This window comes from Phoca vitulina, unplaced genomic scaffold, assembly GCF_004348235.1.
Source record: "Phoca vitulina isolate PV1807 unplaced genomic scaffold, GSC_HSeal_1.0 scaffold4, whole genome shotgun sequence".
NCBI lineage: Eukaryota > Metazoa > Chordata > Mammalia > Carnivora > Phocidae > Phoca > Phoca vitulina.
This window is the reverse complement of record NW_022589707.1, coordinates 15,282,637-15,294,676: the sequence shown is the minus strand read 5'-3', so window position 1 is coordinate 15,294,676 and position 12,040 is coordinate 15,282,637.

The following is a 12,040-nucleotide window of genomic DNA, read 5'->3' as shown; positions in this document are numbered from 1 at the left end:
CTGGGTCTAGTTCTTAGTTTTTCAGCTCAGGAGCTTGATAGTCTCAGTGTCCACGTTGATTAGACTCGGGGATGCTGACTCACGCCCACAGAGCTCAGATGAGGCAGATGATAAAATCAGAATACGGATTTATTAATTTACATCATGGCATGTAACTGTTTAGTGGATTGGATCCTCACGTTGGTCTGCACAGTACATTCTCTCCCTGTAGGCAAGATACATGGGGAAGCCAAATTATAATCAGAAGGTTGTTTAGTGAGCAGGGCGTCAGAGCAAGGAAAGTTAATTACAGTCTATGATTAGAATTTTTAATGGTATCCAGCTCTAATAGCATGATATATCCAATTCTATAAGCAGAACACACCTGTCAGCCAGCCAGTTGGTCACTGGTGCTGGCTAGTCAGGGTTGCCTTGGACCAGGCAATGCCCCAGGAGGCCTGGCCTGTAACCTGGCTCTATGTGTAGACTCCTCACCCCCAAGACTGAGAGTGTCCTTTAGATCCCTTGAGGGAAAGAGTTCTTCAACAATACATAAAAAGCCATAAAGAGAATACCTGTGACTATAATCAAATTAAGAGCTTCTGTTCGGTAAAAGACACATAAAGAAAGTGAGGAGTAAAGTTATAAACTAGAAGATGTTCACTATATTCATATACACACAACAAAGGGCATATGAAGAACTCCTACAGATCAATAAGCACAAAGAACCACGAGAAAATGGACAAAAGCTGTGAGCAAGCATTTCGCAGAAGAGGAAACAGGTGTATTTGATCGAGGACCTATGAGTCAAGACTGCAATGAGATGCCATTTTATACTCTTTCAATTTACAAAAATCAAAATGTTGGAGAGGAGGTGGATGATAGGATCTCTATTATCGGTGGGCATATGAATTCGTAAAACCACTTCGGAAAATAGTTTGGCATTACCTTCTAAAGTTCACCCCTTATGGTCCAGCTATTCTACCCCAGGCGTAAACCCAAGAAATTCTCGCACATATACAACAGGAGACATAATGAGAATGTTCACAGCAACACTGTTCATAATAGCAAAAACCTAAAAACAACTAGCAAGTCCACCAGTGGGAGAATGGGTGAATAAAGTATGGTATTTTCACATACTGAAATATTATACAACAGAAGAAAATTTAGTATGATTTTCTTTCTAGAAAGTTCCAAATAACTGAACAAAATGCAAGTAGTAATTCCTTTTCAGGAAGACATACAAAACTTGATAAAATTGTAGAGAAAGGGAAGAAAGATAGGATACATGCTCAGACCCCTTTTCCTGTTCAAGTGTCCCGATTCCCAGCTGCTATGAGTGTTGGCTGCCAACAGCTCAAGGCTCCCTCCCTCTCTGGAGAATTGCTGTTAGCCAAATAGGGGCTGACTCACACAGGAAGCTATGCACTTGTTTTCCCTATATCACCTCCCCAAATGTCAGCCAATGACTGACTAACTTGGGGGCACAAACAGCTAATCTTTTGCCTCAACGTAGGGTCACACTGTGGTGCAATGTGGGCTCCAGAACTCTGAATACATTTTCCAGCTGATTCCACATCCTTCCTTAGCTTCCCCCCTGCCCGCCATCCTGTCCTGCTTCCCAAACTCCCCTTCTCCTGAGAATTCCTTCAAAAAAAAATCACCTAAACAAGAATCTCATCTCAAACTCTGCTTCTAGGGAAATGGACTTAAGACAACAGGAAGTGAAGAGCCTGGCATTCTGAGTGATGATTACCTTGGATGGGGAGAGGCGGGGGATGAGATAGGGGCCAGGGCCCTATGGTTAGATTCAGGTTCTGTTTTTTTTCAGGTATTTTTACCTAATTTAGAAAGAAACAAACCCTAATTCAATAGCTAAATAAATCATAAAAGAGGGCCATGCATGGATCAATGATGAGCACGCCATTAGCCAAGGATTATGATTAATCTATTTCTATGGACCTGAAATCCAGTTTTAAAAATGTTTATAAAGGTGCAGATTTTAACACAAAAATGTTTTCCTATTCAATATGCATTTATTGAGTGTCTAGTGTGCCAGCGACAGTTTTAGATGCTGGCGAGGCACTAGCAAACAAGAAGACAAAATTCCTTCTTGCATGGAATTTCATTGTCGTTGGAGAGACAGAAAGTACTCAAGAAAACAAATTAAAAATTTTAATTTGGTTAATGAGAGCTGCCATAAATAACAGAAAACTGGCTGCTGGAAGGAGAGAGATGTATGGTGGTGGGGCCTCTTGATTGGGAAAGTTAGAGAAGACGGGGTTTGGGCTTGTGGTATAAAATTTTTCTTAACTCTCTTCTTTGTATCCTTTTTGTACTCCCCAAACCGTATGAAAAATGTAGGCTAGATGTTATCATCCACATTTTACAGGTGGAAAATCTCAAGAGGAGTGTGTCTCTTGCCTGAGACAAGTAATTAATATTTTCTGTTCTCTAAGTGAAGACCCCACCGAAAAAGAGAAAACTTGAGCCATAAACATTCGTGGACACAACTTAAATTTCTGAAACACACTTAAGCTTGGAAGGCTTTCGTGCCTCATCAAATGAGTCTCTATGGAATTTTCCACTATTAAGGACAACAATGAGGATGGAAAAGGGACAGTCCATTGATAATGGAAAAAAGTATTTTGAGTTCTTTTTTTGCAGTACTGGGGGTGGAGTGGGGTTTGTTGAGCCATCCCCAAGTCTTACACCCAGTCTTGTGGGGGTCCAAAAGAAGACCTCGGTGACATGGCTGAGGATGAGGGATATAGTCCATGGCTGTTGATGGGACTAGCTGTCACCTCTGTGCTGCCCACTTGAAACCAGAGCCACCCATGGAACTGCAGCCACCTGGGGACTGACACACAGACCACATCCACTTCTGTCTTCTGGGTTACAGATGGTGAGGAGCGTTAGGATAGCCCAGCTCCTTCACTTGGCCATGTGTCCTCGGGCCTTGATGGAATCTCTGGGAGCTCCAGTTTCCTCATATTTAAAATGAGAATAATGATAGTATTTAGAATAATGTCTCAAGAGTATTCAGGAAGCTGATGTATTAAAGTATGAAGCACCTTATCCGGCAGCAGCAGTTCTCAGTGTGTGTTAGCTTGAATCATTATTCTCACCAAGAGGTGGACATCCATTTATGAATCAGATGACTGGCATTTCCCCTAAATTCCTTTAGATTTTTCATGAGGCTTAATGACAAAGATCTCAACAGTTCGCAGAAAAGCGCTCGTTGGATGCTAAGTCATTTTTAGTATTATTTGGGTTTTGAAATATTGGGGTTCTTTGGGAGCTTTCCCATGTTAAATAGATATTGATGCCCCTTTACTGGGTTAATACAAAGGATTATTGCCTGAAGCCTTCACAGGTCCAGCTTTCACGAACAACCATGCCAAGTCTATGGGGTCACCTCTGATTTTTACAGGTGCCGGGAAGACCCCACTGTAAATTTCTTGCGAATGAAGTTGAGGGTATGTTCCAGCCCTGGAACGTCCTACGGAGGTTGCCCTTCTTTTATGTCACTACTAGGACCAACGATGAAGAATCATTTATATCGTCATCATCATCATCCTTATCTTTCTGTTTGACGAATTCTGGACTTTTGCCAAACCAGACAGCTTGTAAAATAAATCCACTCTACTATTTGTATTGAGCCTTAAATCATGAGCACCAGCTGTTTCTTGTATTTGAAGTAAAGCTCCAGGTGTACTGGGAGCACGGTTTTTTCCTCCTCTACGATGTATGCGTACTGTGGTGTAGCTGGGCAACTTGCTCCTTTAATGCAAAAAGTGAATCGCATGGTTTTGTGTGATTGATTAATTAATTAATTAATTATTTTTTTGTATCTCCTACAAGGTCGAGCTCAGCAGCTAGTAAATATTTGTTGATTTGATTTGCTGCAGGGGCAGCGAGTTAACAATTGCATAAGCCATACTCTCAACAAGTTAGGGCAGCAGGAAAAGGGTACTTTTCCCAACCAATTGGTGGAATTCTGGAAAACAGCTTGGAATGCATGTGCCTAAGTTCTAAGAGAGAGCATAAATTAAACCTTAAAGATAAGAAAGACTTGATACTGGTCACATTGCTTGCATTTTTGTAATGATGTATAGTTTTAAAATGCTTTTATAGATACTGGATAATTAAATTATCACAACCACCGGGTGATATATGCAGGATGGCTATTACTACTATCCCTGCTTGACTGATGAGGAATCCGAGTTTTAAAGAGGTGAAGTAGCATGCCCAAACATACACAGATGGAAATGATGAAGCAGATTTTCAAGACCAGTCTCATAGGTTGTTGCTCAGGAAGCAATTTGAATACCTTTAAAACGCACTGAGTTCCTCCAGCCCCTCTGGTCTCACAGCCCTATATCATCCGCCTGGCTCCTGGAACCTTTGTTTCCAGTTTTGCAGTGATGAGAGGGGATGTAGGGAGGAAACAGGAGCCCAGGTCTCCCTCTCTGGCTGCCACTGCTGGCCGATGATGACCACAATTGAGGGGTGTTTTGTGTGGTTCCTGTGGGTCTGCCCTTCCTGTGCCTGAGCCCAAGATTGCCATCCAGGGAGAACTTGGAATTAATGAATTAATGTTTTACTTCTTATGAAACATCTGGAATGAACCCCAAACACTATTTCCATCCTTTAGGCCTTTACGCCCTTTCATAGGGATTAGACGACCCAGAGAACCACCAAACCCCATCTTTAACTGTTAGCTTCTCAAAATTTGGATGACAAAATGTCCCCTTCTCTCAACAAGCAAATAGATATATTTATTCTTCTTGAGTATTTAAACAACTTGGACTAACCTTCGGAAACCATTCACCTGGATTTGGGGCTTATAATTTTCTCAAGGGCAGAGCCAAGGTTTTATTTCGGACCCCCAGCACCTGAGCATACGCTGGTGCCTCCTAAAGATACATTGACTGAATACCTGTGGTGGTGTCAGTTTCACGTCTGATCTAGAAGCAGCCCCGGGTCTTCTTTCTACTTCGTTAACTGTCTGAGGCCGTCTGCCTTCCTCAGCTCTTGAGTACATTGCCATGGCATTGTTCTTTTCTGATGGATGTGGGAAACACAGAGGTCAGAGAAAGCAAAGCCCTTCTGCTCCAATTTCAGCACATCTCTGTTAGAAAACTCAGAGACGCCAGGCCCAGTGGAAAGGAAGGATGATGACCTATCTCACATTGTGAAGTGGTATTTCTAAAGCTCTTTCAGAGGCAGCTGTTGGTGGACAGGTATTAACTTGTTAAGGAGGCATGTCAAAGAAGAATGCACCAGATCTTCTTCCCTCCCTCCCTCTTGCCCCAGGGCCATCGGTAGGATCAATACTTAAGGGGCATGTTTCTCTGTGTCCTCAGGCTCCCTGGTGCCTGGCAGGTCTAGGGACCTTCCATTTGCTCTGGAAAATAAGTGAGGGACTTGTGGAGCCGGAAAGATATTTGATCAAGTTGGATAGTGGACACGTTGCTAGGTTGGGGAAGGCCTGGTAAGGAATAGCACTGGCCCTGGGAGAGGGTGTTTCCCCTCCTTGCCAGGACTACAGGATGGCGGAAGGGTATAGGTGCCCGCTCCGAGGTCTCAGAGGTCAATGGCATCACGACCTTCAGAAATGAAACCAGGAGGGGCGCCTGGGTAGTATAGTCGGTTAAATGTCTGACTCTTGGTTTCTGCTTGGGTCATGATCTTGGGGTCTTGAGATCAAGCCCCGTGTGGGGTTCCATGCGCAGCATGGAGTCTGCTTGAGACTCTTTCCCCACCTCTCTTTTCACCTCCCCCAATGCTCTCTCTCTCTTCAATAAATAATCTTAAAAAAAAAAAAAAAGAACGGAATGAAACCAGGAGATTAGGAAAAGGCAGTCCATAGATATTTCCCTTACTCCCAGGAGGAAGAGAAATAATAACAAGTTGATCAATGTTTTCCTGAGTTGCTCAAACATGATGGGGCTTTTGCTCCAGCAATATCAGGTTTTTACTTTTTATTTCTCTGACACTTGGGTCCGAATTTGTGGACCCTTCCCTAACTGTTACCTTCATCAATATATGAGCAACATAAGGTTCACAGTGAAGTTGTTGCTTAGGATTTAATGGCCTGCCCTGTGTTCTTTTTTTTAAAGATTTTATTTATTTATTTGTCAGAGAGAGAGAGAGCACAAGCTGGGGAAGTGGCAGGCAGAGGGAGAAGCAGGCTTCCCGCTGAGCCCGATGTGGGGCTTGATTCCAGGATCCTTGGATCATGACCTGAGCCGAAGGCAAACACTTAACTGACTGAGCCACCCAGGCGTCCTACCTGCTGTGTTCTCAATCTCCGTTTTTCAGGTGTCTGTCAAACAGTTTCTCATGATCTCAACACCCAGAATATTTCTGTGGTCCCGAGGAAGGATAGGCTTTATTCTTATTGCAAGACCCACTTCTAGAGGCAGGCTGCCTTCTCCTTTCATATGTGATAAATTCCTGAACACGTATGGACATAAAGCCTAAAGTGTGAAAGTCTAGCAGTAGACAGATTGTGATGAGAAGTATATTCCCAGCGAGCCAGAACCTTTCTACTCAGAGTTGAATGCCAACATCAGGCTGCCGGGGAGCTTGTCAGCATCTTTGGCCTTGCTCTGACCCACTGAATCAGAATCAGCATTGCACAGGATTCCCAGGTCATTCATATACCCAGCAAAGTTTGGGAAGTGCTGAACTAAACATAAATACGACTAATTACTCCTCACCTCATAATCTTCTGGACAGGTGGACTCCACCCTGCCCATATAGGAGAATCACCTGGGGGCTTTTGTGAACTCAGATCAGGTAAAACAATCTCTGGACCTTGGTTCTGTAAAAATCTGCCCAGGTGCTGCTAATGGACAGCCGAGGCTGAGGACTACTGTTTTAAACCCAATTTCCAGTGCCATCTCCCCAGTGTTTTATACATCAGTAGGGAGATGATTCTCCATGGATCTCTTACATTTCTGCATGTCCAGATCATACCAGATTAGAAGACTAGAAATCATAAGAGGTTTCAGGTTCCCTTCACTCACGGTTCCTCTTCTGTAATCCCGCCTATTGCCCGTGCAGGCGTCATCTGACCCCCTTTGTGGAAAATGGGGCCCAAGGTACAAATACGGATTTTGCCATGAATAACAAAGTCCTTTTGTCTCTGGCCTGGGATTTTTGTTTCTTCCACCAGCAACCATGAAATAGTGGCAAGCTAACATATTAACTTGAAGGTATGGCGGAATCTTCAAGCGTTCACAGTTCTTGACAACATCTTTTATAGTTGTGTTCTTCTCCTGCCATAATCAATACCTCGCACCTGGGTTGATCCAGCGAATGTCCGAGTGAGGCTATTTCCTTCCAGAATGTCTACCTCCATCTTTAGCTCAGCTGCATCAAGTTTATCTCAATTATTTAATCACAGGCACTAATAATTTTAGATTACATTTTCCACTAATTTTTACGAAATATGGGCAAAATGCAAAAAACACTGCTGTTTAGATGAGACCAAATGAGGTGAGAAGCTACATTGGCAAGCAGTCCTCCCACCCCTCGCCTGCAGTCCTATTGTTGTGCAAAAGTCTGTTATGGTAGAAGAGACTGTGTGCAGTATACACGGGGCATGTCCCCGTGTAATTGATGTCAGTCAGAGAGAGCCTGAAGTTCACATGGACCCAAGCATTCGTTTTAAAATTCTTGATCCCAACGGCCCGTCAGAGGAAGAAGGTTTTGACTCTTTGTGATAAAAAGGAACAGCAAAGATTAAAATCCCCACCAGACATCAGATTCCCAAAAGAGAACCTTGATCGTAGCAGTGCTCAAAAAAATAGCTTTTCCTCCCCCACAATACATTGATTTCAAAGGTAGTGAAATTCTTCAATATCTGTCAACATTGATTTAAATAAATTTCAATTAAAAACTCAGATTTTGCCATCTGACACAATGTGAGAGGAGAAGCACTTTTCGAAGCAAAAGCATGAGAGTGTGAGGCTTTTTTCAAAATAAATCAGTCCCTGAGCATTAGGCCAGCATTCTTCAGATGGTTTTTCATCCTGCACCCCTATAATGAAAAAACTGTTAACATGTCACACCCAACATACATCATTACCTATTTATAAATTTTTTGCAAATACCATTGTACTCATTATGTAATTTTAAAACACAAACAAAAGTTGAAATAAAAAAAGGGTGAGATAAAAGTACACAGACGTCTTAATAATTTCTTCCTTCACCCCCAATAGGAGTGAATGTCTGATTTTGGAGATCATTGGATTGATTGGAATGCTTCTAACATCTGTCTCTGATTTACTTGAGCTATATTTTTATTTTTTAAAAGATTTATTTATTTATTTTAGAGAGAGAGAGAGTGTGAGAGTGTGGGGGTGGGGCAGAGGGAGAGAGATGATCCTCAAGCAGATTCCCTGCTGATCGCAGAGCCCTACATGGGGCTTGATGCTATGACCCCGAGATCACCACCTGAGCGGAAATCGAGTTGGACACACAACCGACTAAGCCACCCAGGTGCCCCAATGAGCTATATTTTTAAATGTAAAGAAGACAGGGACGCCTGGGTGGCTCAGTTGGTTAAGTGACTGCCTTCGGCTCAGGTCATGATCCCAGGCTCCTGGGATCGAGCCCCGCATCGGGCTCTCTGCTCAGCGGGAAGCCTGCTTCTCCCTCTCCCACTCCCCCTGCTTATGTTCCCTCTCTCGCTGTGTCTCTCTCTGTCAAATAAATAAATAAAATCTTAAAAAAAAAAAAATGTAAAAAAGACAATTCAGTGAGAACTCTTGCTCTATCGTACCTTGTGGTCCCCAAACCTATTATTATTTATTATTGGCCCTTTCCAGAAAAATTTTGCCGTCCCTTGACAGGGAAAGTGTCTGGGTCACATTCGCTTTCTTCCATGTGGTCAGGACTTCATAAGCTCCATATATAGGTGTATATATGTATAGGTGGCTCTCCAGTCCCAGGGGCTGGTCCTGGTTAGCTGCACCCCTTGGCCTGCAGACACCCTTCCTCCAAAGAGTAAGAAGTGGCTTCTTGGGTGGTGGCGGCCAACCCTCTGTGTTGCTGGGGACAGGCTCTTGGGCTATGGTCTTGGGCACCTCACAGTGGTCATTAGCTGGGTTCTGGTGGCCAGGCCCTCAGCCACAGGGTGGTGAGAACTATGGGCTGGGAGCCAGAGCATGTCACCGTGCAAACCCTTGGCCCTGTAGAGACTAGGTGGAAGCAGGCAGGAGCTCGGAGTTCCCCTGGTGGGTGGCTGGACCAATGGGGAAGAGAGTGGGTATAGTACAGTTGGGAGGAGGCCAGCTGGGTGCCCAGCTGAAGGCAGCCATGTAGCAGAGGGTGGCCGAAGAAGCTGTCACCAACGGCTTGGCCTAGGTTTGGGGATGGACACCAGTCCGGTGGGGAAGGCAAGACCCTGGTATTGGAAAGCTGCCCTTAAGGATGACACCAAGTGAGGTCTCTGGCTGTGGGTGGTAGGAATGGGGTCCAGTAACTGAAAATGGGAGCAGAACAGAGCAAAGGTTTGGGAGCTCTGAGTGGATGGATACTGAGCTGGTGGTATAGGCAGGGGTGAAGGCCTAGGAGGCAGGCTCCCCAAGCTCCCCAATCTCCCCAAACTTTGGGCAGTCATTGGAATGAGGGAATCAGCAAATCGATCAATAGGTAGGTAGGTCGTGGGCAGTGATCTGGGCTGTATGCGGGGATCCTGGGTCACATGGGTGAAGATGACACAGCCCCAGCCCACAGGGGGATTGTTTGATGGTTAGACTGATGCTTGCAAACAAGCAGAATCTACAGTGTGTGATGGGGGAGGGAGGCACAAGGCATGATCAACTAAATTGAAGATATGGTCGGTCGGCTATGGCTTCCCCTGGGGGGTGGCCCCAGTGTGGGATTTTGAACGATGAAGTGGATTTGGAAACTCCAGAGCAGCATTAACCACCTTTTGGTGGGTTATTGTTTTCTTGGATTTTCATTACTCCCTGTCTGGCATATTTCTGGAAGGTGGGATAAGCCTGTTTTTTTGTTAATTAAATCACATTTTGAGTGTAGTGGGGGGAGCTGGCTATGTTAAGAAACTGTGGTAAATCCTCTTGTTAACCAAAGAATCCTTTTGTAATGTGAATGATGACACTCTTGTTTCTCTCTGTTTTAAAATTACATTTGATATATTTATTTCCATTAAACACCCAAAGGGGACTTTTGGAAATCAAACATAATTTAGTTTGGGGGTTTTATTTGTAAATATTGGAGCACCTCATGCCGTCTCTGGAGACCCTCAGGGAGGTCCCCAAACAAAGTGGGAATTAATACCTTTAATGAAGAGGGATTCAGGGCAAGAATCAGATTTCCTGCAACCTCCACGCCTGCTTTGGCTAGTTAACTCCTTCGTATCTTTACCTAACTCAGCTCAAATCGCACCTTTTTTGTGGGGTAACATAGGCATCACGTTAAATTGACCACTTTGTCATTTTTTTTTTTTTAAAGATTTTATTTATTTATTTGACAGAGAGAGACACAGCGAGAGAGGGAACACGAGCAGGGGGAGTGGGAGAGGGAGAAGCAGGCTCCCCACCGAGCAGGGAGCCCGATGCGGGGCTCGATCCCAGGACCCTGAGATCACGACCTGAGCCAAAGGCAGATGCTTAACGGCTGAGCCACCCAGGCGCCCCCACTTTGTCATTTTTAAGTGTACAGTTTAGCAGCATCAAGTACATTCACATTGTTGTGCGACCCTCAGTTCTGTCCACCTCCAGAATTTCTTCATCTTCCTCAACGAAACTGTCCCAGTGAAACATTAATTCCTTGGTTGCCCCCACCAGCCCCTGGAAACCAACCTTCTGTTTTCTGTCTCTGTGCATTTGACTGCTCTAGGTATCAAACACTGCCATTTATTTGTTTCTTTATTTATTCATTCATTCATTCATTTAGAAAGGACGATGGGGGAGGGGCCAAGGGAAAGGGAGAGAGAGAATCTCAAGCAGGCTCCTCTCCCAGCGCGGGGCTCAATCTCATGACCCTGAGATCATGACTTGAGCCGAAATCAAAAGTCGGACGCTTAACTGACTGAGCCACCCAGGCTCCCTAAACTTCACTTTTATTTTAACCGGTTATATAGTACAGTGTTTAAAGAGTCAAATAGTTTTATAAGACTTGTTATAAAAAGCAGCCAAGTCCTCGTTCCTCCTTCCCATGTCTTGTTCTCCAGCGACAACCATATTGAATTCTTTTAGTCTTGACGTTCACATCCATAAACCTAGGGAAGGTGTTTCTATTGCTACTTTTTGATTTTTCTGTTTTAGGCATTTTCTATTGATTTCTCACTATGAAAAATAAGAATTTAGCTTTCCCATAATTCCTTTGAAATGTGTTTTATTGTCAAGTATATCATACATACGAGAGTCTTCCATAGCCTGCTAAAAATAAAATACTATTATTTGTTCAGCTGAAGAACAAGACCGGACACTGTTAGAAGCCTGCATGTGCCCCTCATTGTGCTCCCTTCTCTTTTCCAGATGAAAGCACTAATCTGTGCTAATAATTTCCTTCCTTTTCCTTATAATTATCCTGTGTGTACATATTCCTAAACAATCCATTGTTGAGTGTTACCTGTTTGTGAATATAATATAAATGGAGACATATGGTATGTTCTGATTTTGCTCCTTTCACTCAGCTTTATGGTTCTGAGGTTTGTCCACTGAATGCATGCACTGAATACAGCTGGTTCATTTTTCTCTACTCTGTTGTGTTCGGTATGAATACAACTATACCTCCATTTGTTCGGTCTTGTCCATATAGCTGGTGCCCCTGAGCAAGAGTTTCTCCAGGCCGCATAGGTGGGAGTGGAATTGTCAGGGCATAGGGCATGTGGTACCTTTTCAAGTTCACTAGGTAACAACTGTTGGTGGTAATCTCACCAATTTAAACTTCCACCAGGAGTGGTTGAGAGAGATCACTTGTGAGTGCTCTTCTATGAAATGGCCTTGCATATGTTTTACTCGTTAAAAAAAATTAATGTACAGATGTTCTTTATATATCATGGTTATCAATAGTT